Source organism: Felis catus, chromosome B1 (assembly GCF_018350175.1).
Source record: "Felis catus isolate Fca126 chromosome B1, F.catus_Fca126_mat1.0, whole genome shotgun sequence".
NCBI classification, from domain to species: domain Eukaryota; kingdom Metazoa; phylum Chordata; class Mammalia; order Carnivora; family Felidae; genus Felis; species Felis catus.
Window position 1 is genome coordinate 169,950,386 of NC_058371.1, and position 16,898 is coordinate 169,967,283.

The 16,898-nt window shown below is 39.9% G+C and overlaps 1 long non-coding RNA gene across 4 annotated transcripts; it reads left to right on the forward strand.

Moving 5' to 3' along the window:
* The first annotated feature begins 113 nt into the window (after positions 1 to 113).
* Positions 114 to 15,111, forward strand: LOC109499194. Of its 4 annotated transcripts, none has more exons than XR_006597126.1 (4): positions 114 to 1,959; positions 3,673 to 3,796; positions 5,285 to 5,420; positions 5,635 to 15,111. It is a non-coding gene; the product is annotated as an uncharacterized LOC109499194 (long non-coding RNA). The 4 variants fall into 4 exon arrangements; XR_006597125.1 differs by lacking the exon at positions 114 to 1,959 and adding an exon at positions 2,950 to 3,521; XR_002741899.2 differs by lacking the exon at positions 114 to 1,959 and having other exon boundaries at positions 2,950 to 3,796.
* Positions 15,112 to 16,898: the final 1,787 nt, after the last annotated feature.

Below are 16,898 nucleotides of genomic sequence, written 5' to 3' on the forward strand. Positions count from 1 at the left end.
AGTGACGTAGTCTCGGAGCACGAATCGAGAGGCCTTGCCTCCGCAAACCGTGACGCCACGGCGTGCGCAGGGCGGGGATGCTGCGGGGTTTGGGTGTCCTCTTCGCTTTTTCTGCGTCTGTACTTTTTCCTGTTAGTTGGAAGTCATCGCCTGAGTGGTTTGCATCCTAACAGCTAGGAAAACCGTGGGAGAAGTGACAGGGCCTTTTCGGGCGTCTGCCTGCTTCTATTTCTGAGCTCGAAACGTGGGCCATGCTGTTGGAAATGGGAAGAGAGGTGGGAAGGAAGGATGGTGGCCTACTTAACCTCTCTCTCCGGAGCCTTCTTGGATGAGCTCAAGCAGCGGCTAACGTGTCGAACTCAGTACTCTCCAAACCCTGCCCCAGTACGTCGTTCTCCTCTAACACACCAGTGTGTAGCCAGAGTACGTGAAGGCAGGTACTTGCCTTACTTACCTCTGAACCTCGGATTCCCGTGTGTAATGTAATAAAGTAAGACTTTAATGTGTTCGAGGTGGATTAAGCGGAGATGTGCAGACATCGGAACAGGAGTCAGTCTGGTTCTAGAAAGATCGGAACAACACTCACCACGGTGTTGACCTCTGACATGCTCATTCAGATCTTAGCTCAAACTCAAGAGACGCTTTTTCTTGACTACGCTGGCTGGAGTAGGGCTGGTTAGTCTCTACCCGATTGCCTTGTATACTTTTCTTTAAAACGCTTATCACTATTTGAAAGTTTCTATGTAGTTTTTTGTTTTGTTTTGTTTTGTTTTGTTTTGTTTTTTTATTTGCTCGGAATAGAAAATAAGCATCACGGAATCTTGGGTTTTGTACATTGCTGTTTCCGAGGGGGTAAAACAACCGCCAGCACAGCAAATAGAGTGGAATGCGTTGTCGTTTGTTTTGAAATCAATCTGAGTAGCTTAACTATGTTCCTACAGAATAGCTCTTTCAAAGGGAAGTAAATTAGTTTGTCCCTAATTTTGAGAGAATCTACAGCCTTTTATGCTAATTAAGATAAGTATAACCAGCTTGGTGGGGTCACAGTGAATAAATTATCACAAGAATGGTAAGCAAATTTAACTTCCATGACAAACATAGTTTAATACATTAAGGTTAAGTATTCATAACCTCAAGATTATAAAAAATCAGAATATTACTAGAAAGTTCTTGTCTCTTCTTTGTGGATAGATTTTAACAGAAATTCAACTCCATGATATAAAATACATAAAGGCTTAACTCTAACTTTATAGTCATTGTATGTAAATATCCATTAATCTTTGCCATAATGCTAACCTGCTTTGGATTTCTTAAAGTAGCCCCTGGTTTCTTATAGTGGATACTGTATTAATTTTGATAAACCTCCAGAAGCCTTGACTTGCCAAATAAGTTTGAAGAATAAAGCAGATCTTGCTGTGTTACCTTGTTTAAACCCTCACAATGCTGGATCACGTAATAAGGTCTTCATGGCCTTAGATTAAAATACTTACCCAGGGGTCCCTGAGGGGCTCAGTCGGTTGGGCGTCCAGTTCTTGATTTCCACTCGGTTCATGAGATTGAGCACTCAGTTCATGAGATCAAGGGGGGCACTTTGCTGACAGCTTGGGCTGCCCCTCCCTGCTCAAGCATGTCCGTGTGCTCTCTCAAAGTAAATAAACTTAACAAATAAAATACTTCTGCAGCTGTCTTGGTGTTTACACCTTGATGTTAGATACAATGATGTGTTTTCATAACATACTTGTCCTGCTGGGCAGTCTTCAAAATTTCCCCAAGTGCTGAAAATTAAGGAAATGTCAGTTTTAGAGTTCCTTAGAATTTCCCTTGACCCTAAATTCTTTGAGAAATCCCATCCTTTGCAGACTTTGCAGCAGTAAAGCAAAGTACCAAGGTCTACCAAGAGACGTTGCCTTACTGCTGTACCTCAGACACATTCAGCAGCTGCCTAGATGTAGTAAACAGGTAAGAATCCAACATCATGGAGTTTATTTTTCTATGTGAGGAGACAAACTTTTTAAATAGACATATAATTTCAAATAGTGGTATTAGAGAGATGCCTGACTGACTGGCTGAGTTGGTACAGCATGTGACTCTTGATCTTGGGGTTGAGTTCAAACCTCACGTTGGGTTTATTTTTTAAAAATTAGTAGCGGTAAAATATCAATCATATGGTAATTGCCACACCCTCTGTGTGCATTATCTTATTCATAACACCTAAGTAAGTTATAGATGAGGAAACTAAGGCAGAGATCTTGCTGTTAACCACCACACTTTACTTTCTAAGTCAAACAGTTTTATCCTTTGGAAGAAAATGTAGGGTCTTTCAAGATTTGAATGACAACAGGGGCGCCTGGGTGGCTCAGTCAGTTAAGCGTCTGACTTTGGCCCAGGTCATGATCTCACTCACAGTTTGTGAGTTCAAGCCCGGCGTCAGGCTCTGTGCTGGCAGCCTGGAGCCTGCTTCGCATTCTGTCTCCCTCTCTCTCTCTACACCTCCCCAGCTCATGCTCACACTCTGTCTCTGTCAAAAATAAATAAACTTAGGAGTGCCTGGGTGGCTCAGTCGGTTAAGCGTCTGACTTTGGCTCAGGAGGTCATGATCTCATGGCTTGTGAGTTCGAGCCCTGCATCGGGATCTGGGCTGTTTCAGATTCTGTGTCTCCCTCTCTCTGCCCCTCCCCTGTTCACACTCTGTCTCTGTCTCTCTCAAAAATAAATAAACATTTAAAAAAAATTTTTTTTAAAAACTTAAAAGATTTGAATGATATCTTGTTTTCTGAAATACAGGTCAAGAGAGCATTTCCCCATATTTTTTTTATGTATGATCAACATATTAAGTTTCAAAAAAATAAACTGAATTTTTGGGGCGCCTGGGTAGCTCAGTCGGTTGAGTGTCCAACTTCAGCTCAGGTCGCGATCTCATGGCTTGTGAGTTTGAGCCCTACATCGGGCTCTCTGCTGTCAGCACAGATCCCACTTCAGATCCTCTATCTCCCTCTTTCTCTGCCCCTCCCTCACTCACACTCTCTCAAAAATAAACATTTTTTTTTAATTGAGTTTCATGAGGATCTGAGATATAAATAGATGCCTAAATTTGGTAACTATTAAGTCAGATGGATGGAAATAGATGTAGGAAAGAAGTGTCATTTGATTATTACCATACACAACACCTGCAAAGTTTTCCATTAATTCTGAAGGAGTTCCCACATCTTTCAGAAATTGGCTGTAATTAAGCTGACTGTTCCTTGGTTTCATCTTGTCTATAGCTTTGGGAAAACAGTGATTCGAAACAAACTTGACCGTTTATGTGGAAAATTGACTTAGATAATCCATTAGAAGATAAAGTGAGTGGTTCTATCATGAGGCATACTAAGAACACAAATTTAATTTTGAACATATATATGTGTCGGCATCGTGTTGCTTTTGGCCTGCAGGATTGAAGGAGGAGGGAGCTTGCCCACCTGAACACTTGAAAAAGAAAATGTTTTACATGTGGGTAAAAGGAAGACTGGCCACACTCAAAGGTATCATTCCCTGCTGTACAAGCATGGTCAGAAGCAATGTGGGTCTGCACATATTTTGCATATATAGCAAACGTCTGCATAAGTAGAGAAAGTGAAATGTGAAGTTGATATGTTTCTGACCAGGCTGCTAATCCCCCTCTCCATTTTTCAGAGGTGTTGAGTGATTTTCCCAAGATCACTCAGCAAGGATGAGCTAGAACATGGAATCAGACTCCGGTCCTCTAACTCCAAATCCGTACGTGTGTGACCATAGGGTGCGGTGGGGAGAGGCACAGGTTGGTTGTTCTGATAGGTTTTCTCCCCTACATTATTCTGTGAATTAACTTGTTTTTTAATCACAATTATTATGTGAAATAACCATATAGTACTCCACTTGCACTCAGTAGGTTCACCCTTTACCACTTCCATCCAGGAATAAGAAGAATTTCTCCAATGTTGACCATATTCCTGGGTCCTAACTCTTACCTTCTTAGCTCTTATCTTTCTCCATACACTCCTGGCTCCTTTCCTCAGAGGTTAGTGATCAGGGGATTACAGGTATTCTAGCTGGGAAAATCAAATTACTAAATACTCCTGGGGACAGAGGAGACTGAAATGTTTGATAATCTTTATCCTTGAGAAAAATAAGCTGGGGACTGAGGGCATGTAGATTTGGTACTTTGGGGGAGGGCAGCATTGGTGGAGAGAGTTAAACTTCTTCCCCAAAGCCACAGGTGGGGGCACCAAAAGAAATTCTCATTAGGCTCTTAAAATTTTAACTGTTTATTGAAGTATAATACACGGAAGCAAGCACAAATCCTATGGGCACGGCTCTAAGGATTTTAACTAGGGAACAACACTGTGTTATCAGCACACAGCATTACCCGCTTCCCAGAAGCTTCTCTTCTAGTCACTCCCCTCCCACCCCGAAGGTAGTACGAATCCTAACAGAGATTAATTTCCCGTTTGAGACTTTCTATGTTGTACACTATGTGTTCTTTCATACTACATATGAAAGAGTCTAGTTTCTTTACCTCAAACGTTATGTTTGTGGGATTCATATTGTTATGTTCATTCTCACTGCTATATAGGATTGTATTGTGTGAATATCCCACAATGTACCCATTTTACTGCAGATTAGCATTTGGGTAGTTTTAGTTCAAGACTATTACAAATTATCAATGACCTGTGTATGCATTTCTGATGGACATATTCCTGGGACTAAAATTACTGGGCCATATGGTATGCAGACTTCCAGCTTTAGCAGTTGCTAACAGTTTGCGAAAGTAGTTGTACCAATTACCAATAGACACCCCCAATAACAGTATGGGGAAGTTCTGTTTGCTCATGACTGTACCACCATTTGCTACTATCCTTTTTTTTTTTTTTTTCTTTTTTAACCTCATGGGAGGTATGGAGTGGTATAACATTGTAGTTTTAATTTGCATTTCCTTGATGATAAATGAAGCTGGATACAATTTCAAATGTATATTGGCTGGTTAGATATCCTTTTCATATCCTAGTCAAGATGATTATTGCCCACCTTTATTTTAGGTTGTCTGTGTTTTTCTTATTGATTTGTATGAGCTCTTGATATTTATATTCTGGAAACAAGTCCCTTGTTGGATATGTGTATTACAGATATCATCTTCCACTCTGTGAGTTGTCTTATCATTTTTTAGTGGTGTCTTTGGAGAAAGGAAGGTCTTCATGTTAAATTATCAATTTTTCCAAATTATCAATTTATTTCACTAATAGTTAATATCTTTTGTGTTCTATTTTAGAAATTTTCACTTATGCTGTGGTACTTGTAAAGTTCTGTAGTGTCTTCAAGACAAAGGAAGGGATATCTCCATCCCCATTTGGATGTTTGCTTAACCACCAAGCTTGGTGATCTATCCCAGCGCTATAAATTTGGAGGTAAGAGTCAGCTGATGGATACAGCAAGTCTTATAAAGAGCTATCAAAACACAGGGAGCTGTTTGGGATTGAATTTCTCCTCAGTGGGGCCTGTTGGGAATCCCCATGTGCACTCACTGACAAGGAACTAGATAAGCCACAGGGACCTACAGAAAGGGGACAGCAACCTTACCACACTCATGCACTTAAGACATTACCTGTTTTCCTTGTTGAGCTCCTGACCACACCACCAGAGGAGGAAGCACACGGAAGAGGTGTGTGTAAAGAGAGCTGGATCCACAGGTCTAGTCTACCCTGGAGGGGCGTGAGTATTTTTAAATTAAATTATGAGATTGATGTTTTAAATGAGTAGGACTAAATCTCAGTACCTGGAATTAAGAGTCTAATAAACAGGGAGGCTGCTATCCCAAAACAATGAAGTTCAGCAAAGTACCAAGAATAGAAAATATGACACTTTCAGGGACATGCCTCTTGAGCTGAGATTCTCAAACTGGTTATACAGTTTTGTCTCCCCCAGTATCTTTAGACAGGGATTGTTTCTTACTCACCTTTCAAGCTTTGGTGTCTAGTGTACAATATAGTGCATGGGACATACAATGTATGTGGGTAAGTGAGTGAATGCATCCAAACTGTAAGAACTACGTAACTTAATTCTCCTTTAGTCCACAGGCTCCTTCAGAGAGATAAGGAATTAAGGTTATTTCTGTAAAATCTCTACAATTTCCACCCCACAGAGAGAACTTTCAGTCCACTTTTACTTCTTTTTCTAATCAGCTCTCCTTCTCTCTCAATAAACATATACATAATTCCTCTAGGAAAAGTATGTTTTTCCCCTTAAATGTTATGTGACTTTGATCTACATTACCAAAAGGCTCTCACAGGCTCTAGAGACCCTTCCCTTTCTTTTAGGAATCTACATGTTCTGTCCCCAGCACTCCACTCCATTTCCTCTGCCACCATCTCCTCCCGTTTCTCCATAAATACCCTCCTAACTCTGGCCTTACCATGAACCAGCTCTGTCCATGTCTGAAGCCACTTTCCCACTTCAGCATCACTTTGGGGAATCAGGGAGAGAGGACTGGGAGACAATATTTCCTATCTCTTGCCTCAAATATCTATACACGTGGGGACAGGAAGGTGAAAAGATAAACAGGGCCAGAGTCTTGTTTTTTATTCTTAGCCTCTTGTGAAACCATCTTCCACCAAACATTTCCGTAGCATAGACATGCTTCATTAGAGCTTCTTTGTTCTCCCCAGCAATCCTACACTTTCTCCTGATACCTCCAACACTTCTTGTCTTTGGATAGCTTGCCAGAAGTACTTTTGTCTGACATCAATCTGTGTGTGTGTGTGTGTGTGTGTGTGTGTGTGTGTGTGTATCAAATTTGTATGAAATTTTACATTATTTGTCCTTTCTAAAAATCCAGATCTTTACCTTTTTTTAGCCCTAAAAAAAAGGAGTCAAATTGAGTCAATTCTGGTGTTTTGGCTATGCCATATCAGGGCATAAGCAGCTACAGAGAAACTGAAAAAGGAAGAAAAGAATCTGGTCCCTGCCCTGTTTTCTGGTTAAGGAGGAGGAGACTTTGGAGAAGGGCAGCCAAAGCATGCTTTGTAACAAGCCAAAAATATGCCCTTGAAAGCTGAGGCCTAAACTGTGCCTATAAGATGGTAAACAAGCTTGACTGTGGCTTTGGCTTCTTCACAGTAAGGAATAATTCTTTCACATTCTTCTACATACTTAAACAGAAATAGATCATAAAGAGCCAGGAGACATTCTAAAGAATTGAAGCAAATGGAAGAATTTAATAAATAGAAAAGAACTAAACAAATGAAGTAAAAAAATAAGCAGCAAAAATATATTTTCTTAAAGCTAAAAACATTTTAGAAAGTGTCAAAGAAATAATTACCAAGCCCCAGGTGGCTGGGACAAATGACTTGCAATCAGAGGCCAGAATACAAAACATAATACAAAACATAATTATTCATTAACTCGCAGGGTAGCCTCTGCTACATGTTACTTCACCAACGGAAGTGTGTGCTAAGGACAGTGAATTCTACACTTAAATATCTAATAATTCGAGAGAGTCATTCCTGTCCCATATTGCAAAAAAAAAAAGTGGTATGAGGAAAAGTGGTTAAATGGAATCAAGACGAGTCCTAGAATCTAATATATTTGAACTGGGCTGGGCAGCAGGCTACTCACTGACATAGTGGCTGAATACAGTAGTTCTGGTGACAGAGGAAAAGCTCTGAGGCAGCCCGGGATTTTATGCCCTCACTGCTTTTTCTGATGATGGGCTCACACCATTCCTTTTCCATAAGTAAAGCATCAGAGTTTACTCACTCCACCCTCTGGCCAAGAAGTACAAGTTCACGATGGGAACCATACTCCAGGCTTTTACTTATCAGGATGTGAAATGAGAAAGAAAATATGCAACTGATAAAGCTTAGAGACAGAATCAGGAAGGAAGAAAAATAAATTTGAAAACAGATCATTTAGCAGTTGCTGTTAGAAACAAATTCCAGCCACCCCAAAGCCATTGGCTGAGTACCCCCACCCCCAGGATTCCTCATGCCCACTGGCCTGCTCTGCCCACAGGACCCTGGGCTGGCTGTGGAGGGGCTGCCAACAGTGGCCCTGACCTTCCTTGCTAGAGCACACCTCTTTGCGGGGTTGCTCCTTCCAAGCATATGCGTGTGTTTGTATGGAACAGTTACTTGCCATGTTGGGGCAGTTTTAGGAATTGCTTCTGATTAAAAAAAAAAAAACAAAGAAAGAAAAAAATTCTAGATTAAAAATAAAGTTTCTATCTAAATTCAGTTCCCTTGACATGGAATTTTTTTTATTAAATTCTTTTGCAATTTTTTTAAGGTTTTTTGTTTGTTTTTAAGTAATCTCTACACCCACTGTGAGGCTCAAACCCATGACCCCAAGATCAAGAGTCATAAACTCTCTTCAGACAGCCAGGTGCCCCTGGAACTTTTTAATGGTAGGTAGAGTTCAGTACCAGTAAAGGACATTTATCATACTTTCTGTCTACCCAGCATATCTTTGATGTAATTCCAGTATCTGGGGGAATTTCCCACCTTGTGGGTCCACCTCCCCAGGATAGAAAGCTGGAACTTGCTTTTCCAGGCCCCCTTGCAGCTAGGACCCACAGATGTGACAGAGACATCCATTTGAAAAAAGTGATGGGAAAAGCAAGGCATCTCATGGAATACATTTTGTGCAAGGGAAGAGGTGTGAGGCCAAGATATATGCAGCTTTCACAGGTAGTGGGGACAGAAGTTCTGGCGCGTAACCCCACAATAGTGATGACTGTCTCCAATGGAAACTACATCATTCCTGGTTCTATAGCTTCCAAGCTTGATTCTCTACTTCCAGATTTTTTCCTTTGAAAAAGGATCCTTTTCTGTTTAACTAGGGTGGATTTTGTTTCAAACGTTCAGCGTGTATTTATTGAGTGCAATCTGTGTTCTAGGAACTGGCTTTTAGCAATGCAATAAAACAGGAACAGATTCTTATCCTAATAAAACTCACACTCTGGTAGGGGAGACAGATGATAAAGTAAATATATGATAATGCTATATACCATATGATAAGCATCACAAGACAAGACGTGCCATAGAGAAAAGTAAAGCAGGTAAGGAGGAGAAATGCCAGGGGTGAGGTGTAGCACATTTAAATAGGGCCGTCAGGAAAGCTCTGACCAAGATGACATTTGAATAAAGATCTGAAGGATGTAAAGGAAGAAATCAAATGGGTATCTAGGTCCGCATTCTAAGTAGAAGGGACACAAAGAGTACTTGTGCCCGTGAGCAGGAGTGTACTTGGCACATTCCAGGAAGAGCAAGGAAACCAGTGTGGCTGGAACACTGAACACGGGGAAAAGTAGTAGCAGCTGAGGACCAAGAGGAGAGTGATCCAATAGGTGCTGGCAGGTTACCGCAGGGGCTTTTGAGAGTGGGAACGTTGAAGGTTTTCAGCAGAGGAGACACATAAGATTGTCTGCTGCATTGAAAACAGACATATGGGAAGGAAACAGGTAAAAGCAGAAAACAAGAGAAAAATGAGGAACCTACTGTCACAAACGAGGTGAAAGATGAAGATGGTTTGGTCCATGGTGGTAACGGAGGCGGGTGAAGAGAAACAGTCTGATTCTGGATATATTTTGAAGGTATAACTGACACCATTTATTGACAGGTTGGTTTGCGGACATTCTGATGACTTAATGCTTCTGACATATAGAATTAGCATATATAACATAATGTGTTTTCTAAGAATCAAAAGGCAGAAATATATGTATTCTCAACAGTGGTGGTAGTAGAAACCCTCTTGCATTAATACAGAGCTTTAGCATTAACACTATCTGACACATGTAATGATGTATGTCATCATTACTGTGTTGAAGTCATTTAAACCATGTTTTCAGTGGGGGCACCTGGCTGACTCAGTCGGGTAGAGAAAGCGATTCTTGATCTCAGGGTTGCAAGTTCGAGGCCCACGTTGGGTGTAGAGATTACTTAAAAACCTTAAAAAATTTTTTTTCAGTACTATGTGTATGTAGGATATGGTAATTTGATAACATCACCAAAAATTCACATAGCACTAGAGTTTACAAAGCACTCTAACAACCATTATTTAAACTCACAACCACTTCAAGAGAACGGTAATTCCCTGTTTTACAGATATGGAAACTGAAATCTAGAAACATAAGTGACTTGCCTCGGGTCAGCTCCTGGAGAGCCAGCCTTGAACATGGCCCCAGATCCTTTAACTCACAGATGAAAGTGCTGTACCACAGCTACACTACAAGGTGGCCATCTCCCAGGTTTCACTTTTATTTCTTAGTCGTGAAATATTATCTACATCTGTATCTTAAACGCTAAGTCCATATGCTGTGGACAGATTGTTTCCCCCGCCCCCTCACTCCACAAATTCTTATGTTGCAGTCCTAACCCCCAATGTGACTGTATTAGGAGGTAATTAAGGTTAAATCATAAAGGCAAGCCCTAAGCCCATAGGACCGGTGGGCTTGTAAGAGGAAGACAAAGATATTTCATTTTCTACACGTACACACACCTGAACATACAGTGAGATGGTGGCTATGTACAAGCCAAGAGAAAAGGCCTCAGAATGAAATCTACCTTGCTGGCACCTTGACCTTGGCCTTCCCAGCCTGAGAAATCTGAGAAATTTTGTTGTTTAAGCCATCCAGTCAATGGTATTTTGTTTTGGCAGCCTGAGTAGATTAATACACCCTATTATGGAAAAGAAGGGTGGTTTAATCTAGAACAGTCTTAATGTTGGCCAATTTAACATACACACAAAACCCCAAAGAACGTTCAATCCCAACTTCACTTTCAGGCCATGTAATCTAAACCACACAAAGTCCACAAGCCAGCAGAGATTAGTCGTTTTATACCCTATTCAGCTGGCCCCTCAACTCCATTCACAGCCATGGAGTCATACTCCTAGACTCTGGGGGAGCAACATGTGCCAATGCCACGTCACCAGTGAATCTCTTACAATCTCTTTCATACCTTCAATACCTGCATTGTCCAATCAAGTAGCCACTAGTCATATACAGAGAGTAAGTATTTGATATATGGCTACTCTGAATTGAGATGTGCTATAAGAATAAAAAAGACACTGGATTTCAAAGACTTAATATGAAAAAAAGAATGTAAAATATATTAATAATTATTAACAGCTGAATATTATTTTGGATATAGGGGGTTAAATAAAACATTACAAAAATTAATTTCACGTTTCTTTTTACTGTTTTTAATGTGCTGCTAGATAATTTAAAATTACATACATGGCTTGCATTTGTACTTTGCATTGTCTTTCTATTGCTTCTCCATACAGTCCCTTAGTCCTTTTTTTTTTTTTTTTTTTTTTAAAGAAGGCACCACACCCAGCATGGAGCCCAATACAGAGCTTGAACTCATTACCCTGAGATTAAGACCTGAACTGAGATCAAGAGCCGCTTAACTGGATGGACCACCCAGGCATCCCTCCTAGTTTTTTTGATATACTCACTCTTTCCTTAGAATCTCAGCTCGTTTTTCTTGGGTCTTGCCTCCAAAGAATGCTGTCTTTTTCTGCTCCAACTACTTCTATTATTGTTGTGGGCAGATTCCAGAACTTGAGTATGCATGAAGAAGGGGAAAGACCTTATGGGAGTTCAACTCCCAGATAAAATATTGAATGCAATTAGATCTTTCCTCGATACATTGTTACTTTTTCTCCTTCACTATGTTAGGTAACATTATTTTTAAAACACCCTTCTAATAATGTAGCCTTAAGATACAACATTCTAGGGGGGACTGGGTGGATCAGTCAGTTAAGTGTCCAACTTTGGCTCAGGTCATGATCTCTCAGTTCATGAGTTCCAGCCCCACATCGGGCTCTGTGCTGACAGCTCAGAGCCTGGAGCCTGTGTCTCCTTCTCTCTGTGCCTCTCATGGGTCACACTGTCTCTCTCTCAAAAACAAACATTTAAAAAATTAAAATAAGCATTCTAGAAAATGGGAGGGAGTGGCAGAGAAGAAAACTCTGTCCCATCATACATAATGATTTTGATCCTGTATTACTACCTGTTTTTCAAAAGAGAAAAGATGTGAAGCGTGGTTAAATACATTACCCAAGGTCACAGATCTGTATGAAGTAGTTACTACTGAAATCTGATTCTGTGCTCTTACTATTATGTCACAATTCATGTAACCTCTTGACAACTGAAAATTTTATAGAACCTGGGTAGGGGAGAAAATGGGAGGTGGCCACTGATACAAACATCAATGATTACTAAACACTACCTGGAAAGTAATTATAGTTATTTTCTGCTTGGGATATAGTTAAATGGGAATTATGTTAACTACTCAAGTTATTCAATAAAACACTCCACAGAACTCTTCTAAATTCTAGATGATGATGATCACAACGGCAAAAATGTTTTAAGCCCTTGTGTGTGAAGCACCGTGCTAAACACCGCTGGAGCTCATTTTATCGTCTTGCAATGCATGGGGTCTTAGTGACCCCATTTAAAAAAAAATTTTTTTAACATTTACTTTTAAGAGAGAGAGAGAGAAAGTGTGTATGAGTGGAGAAGGGGCAGAGAGAGGGAAACACAGAATCAGAAGCAAGCTCCAGACTCTGAGCTGTCAGCACAGGGCTCAACGTGGGGCTCAAACCCATGGACTGCGAGATCAATACCTGAGCCAAAGTCAGACACTCAACCGACTGAGCCACCCAGGCGCCCCAGTAACCCCATTTTATAGGAGAAACCAATCACAGGGCTGAGAATTGACTGCAACCCGGTCTGTCAGGCTTCCAGAGGCCCAGAGCTTGGCCATGCTCTACTGCCTTTTCCAATGATAATGGTCTCATCTCCACAACTTCGAGGTGTCACCCTTGGGATAAATGAAGTCACTCCCAATTTCTGGCAGATTCCCTAAAGAAGAGAGAATTGTAATTCTGGGCCTCATTCTCCACATATTACAGATAAACTTAGTTTTGAGCATTTCTTAGGCTATTTTTGCATCCTTTTCATGCATTCATTTGGGATAGTTTACAAGGAGCATGTTTTAGAGAGAACTTTTAATCATTTACTGATTTTGAAGATGTACTTGTGGAGAGAGCTCTCACAATTCCAGAAGCTGATCTGATTTGCTATGGTCATAGCATTTTTACTTTCTGTCCCTTGCATGAATCTTTATATCCCTGAAATTGTGAGAGTAAAAAAAAAAAAAAAAAAAAAATCTAAATGTCAACATAAGACTTTGTATTTTATATTTTAATGGGGTGGAGGATTCTCTTAACAAGTCCACTTTCTTTTTTGCCCAGAAAGGTGTTGACTTAAAAAAAAACAGGATAAGGCAAGATTTAACTAAACACTGACTGGAAGGAAGTTTTTTAAATTCCAAGAGTCCCAGAATCTCCTAAAGTAAAATGAGAACCATATACAATGTAGCTATTTGCCCAAACTGCTACAGTGTACAAATATGCTCACTTCAATCCTTGCAATAATTCTCTATTGGCCACATTCTACAAATGGGGAAATTGAGGCCCCAGGAAACTAAGAGAATATCTCAAGACTGTAACTACCATTTGTGGACTTTCTGACCTTATGCCTGATGTATATATTTGCACATGCTTGATCATGCTTTAACATTGTGCTGGTAAGTTGGTTGAATCCATCAACCAAAAAGAAAACTGGAGAGATTTTGAAAAGAGCCAAGAGGATATGGCACAGCATTTATTTATTTTTCCCATGGAATCTCTTATCAGATCGTTATCACAGTCCACCTTGGATAGACAGCAGTCCCATTTCTAAGGCGCCCCACCTCTCCACCATCTCCTTCTAACCATCCTTTCTCCCTGATCTTTTCCTGCCCCCTGCATCCCATTAGTTTCCCATCTCTCTCTTTTTTTTTTTTAAGTTTATTTAGAGAGAAGGGAGTAAGAGTTTAAAAGATGTAAAAGTATACGTGGAAAGGCAAAATAGAGAACGCTATGAGAGAGAAGTGGGGGAGGGGTTACTTTTGGAGGTTGAGGTTTTGCAGGGTAAATGTAATGGAACAATGGAGCAAGTACTAAGGACACTACCAAAAGAAAGGTTCATGAGATGTCCCAAGGTACTTAGAGAAAAATGGAAATAAAGGCTAAGTTCAGAATAAAGGAAAATATAGAGGCATCTGTGGAACGATGGTTTATCCATATGCCTTCCAAAAGTGCTCGGGGATTTTCACGTAAGCTGAGCTCTAGGCCTCAGAGAGAAGTTCCTTCTCCTGGTTTGTCTTTCTGTACCTCAGACAAATGGGGAAAGGAACTAAGCCTTAGGCCACAGGGGCCTGAGGTTCTCCCCCTACTTGAGAGACACCCAGTCTCCTTTCCCTTCCTATCTCTGGTCAAAATTGAAAATTGTTGGCAAGGGAGTATGAATAAGATTGAAGACTTGCATGGCTCAAACTTCAGTATTTTCTCTACCAAAAGGGATGTGGGTCAGGGACAAGGTCTATAACAAGGATGGAGCACAGGGAAAGAGATGGGAAAGGATCTCAGCAAAAGAAATGAGTTCTTGGCATTAATGTAATCTGGCCCTATTTCCCAAGGCAGGAAGTCAAAGAAGGTCTGGGACAGAGTCTTTCACTATTAAAGTATGTACTGGCCAGGAAGACCACAGGCTGAACTGGGCCCACACTGTGAGACTGGGAGTGTTAAATTTTTTTAATTTGAACGCCTCGAGAGGCGTTCATGTGCCTTCCTGCTCAGTTTAGTCTTCCCATTGCTCCCAGCAGTCCTTCATCGACTTCATCTACTCTTGTCAGAACTCCTATGTATGTTGGCACGTGTCGCATTATCCTTTCAGTTTATTTTCTGTGGGTAATAGTAAACACTTCGATGAAAACCTGGGATCCTGAACATTTGTTTCTTTTTAAGAGCCTTGTTCAACATTCAGAAAAAAAAAATCTTCAAAACATTCTATGTGACTTTGCACCATAATTTATAATCAGATTTACTAAGTGGTTAATTACAACCCAAACTTGCTTTTGTATTTCCAAAGGGCTTTTTGTAAATTCCACATAATGGTCAGTGATAACAGAATGTGACAATACAGGGGATGGGCTAAACAATCTTACCAACAAGATTATACAAAAAATGACAGTAAAATACTTAACCAGTGCTAAGTTCTACTGATGTCTGGGAGTGATGACATTTCAAGGAAAAAAACCAAAACGAGTATCTGGTGTAAATGGTCATGTCATGTAATGCTTTCTTTTTTCTTGGCATGGGAGAAGATCCATTTGTAAGAGCATCATTACTGATAAACAAAAAAAATGTTCATTCACTAGGAGTAGATCTCCTGTCATCCTTGCTCAGAACTTTGAAGACATGTGACAAGTGTCTACAATGACCTTCTGAGGTGGGGCAAATAGCAAATGCATGGAAGTATCTCCTAAGAATTGAATGGTTTATTCCACAAACTTTGAAAAACAGAACTATATGAATACCCCAATTATAATGGTATCACAAAGAACAGCCATGGGCTGTGTTTCCTTAGACTATACACTTAAACTATAAAAATGTACATTCAGAGAGCATGGTCTCAATGAGGTTGTATTCTAATGATTTCCTTCACAAATTACCAGTCAGGAATAAACTACCAGTTTAGTTTCTTAGTCTTTTTTTTTTTTTTAATTTTTTTTTTTAACGTTTATTTATTTATTTTTGAGACAGAGACAGAGCATGAACGGGGGAGGGTCAGAGAGAGGGAGACACAGAATCTGAAACAGGCTCCAGGCTCTGAGCTATCAGCACAGAGCCCAATGCAGGGCTTGAACTCACTGACCTCGAGATCATGACCTGACCCTAAGTCGGCCGCTTAACTGACTGAGCCACCCAGGCGCCCCACTTTCTCAGTCTTAAAACAGAGACAAACAGTAGTGTCTCTACTGTCTCATAAATACAGTGAAAAAATTCATTAGCTCACTTAAACATCTTGAAATAGTAATTATTAACCAATGATACTGGTCCACAAACTCTTTATAGGATTGAAAGGTTAAAATCATGACTAAGAATCTCTTCATAACCTTAAATAGTGTTTAATGTAAAAACCAACTGGAAATAAAATCAGGAGTCAAGCTATGCCTCCCCCCACCATGATTTTTATTACATGCAAAATGAGAGCCATTACAGTTTTTCAGAAAATTTGCCACTAGGGGGCAGTTTGCTTGTAATCAAAATAAAATTCTAATGTTTTAAAATTTGAGAATCTGGTAACTCCCAGTATATAGATGACAGAATAAAAATGATTTTATTAACCTGCTTCAAAGTTACTTGAGCATTTTAATGTCAAAGGGTTAAAAAATACTGATGTTATTGAAAGTATATTAGTGCTATATAAATATATCTATATCTAAGTATAGCCACAAAACCATTTTAGAGCAACCACAATGAACCTAAAAACCCAAATAGTAATAAGGCTTACAGATCCTTTGACTTTACAATATTAAAGGGCATAAACAAACCCTCTGGTAGGTTCTAATTATTACAGTAAATGTTTAATTACTCCCCAAAAATATTTTATTCCCAGCAATATACCCATATAAAATTAAAATATTTCTCTAAAAGCTGTCCCCAATTTTTCTAAAAACTTTACTTTTTAAAAAAATAATCTCTGTACCCAGTGTGGGGCTCAAACATGCAACCCCAAGACCAAGAGTCGCACTCTCTACCAAATGAGCCAGCCAGGCACCCTGTTCCAATATTGATTAAGAAATGTTCTTCTGCTTTTTTAAATTGAGGACTGTCCTTGGGAAAGAGGAATATGAAATTCACATACGAAATATTAATTCAAAATAAGCCCAAAGTACTATAAGCCCCAAAAGGAAAGTTAGCTTTTTAGATAAGGGAATAAAAAAGGGTAATTTCTACACACTTCAGAAGATGAACTATATGCTTTTGGATAT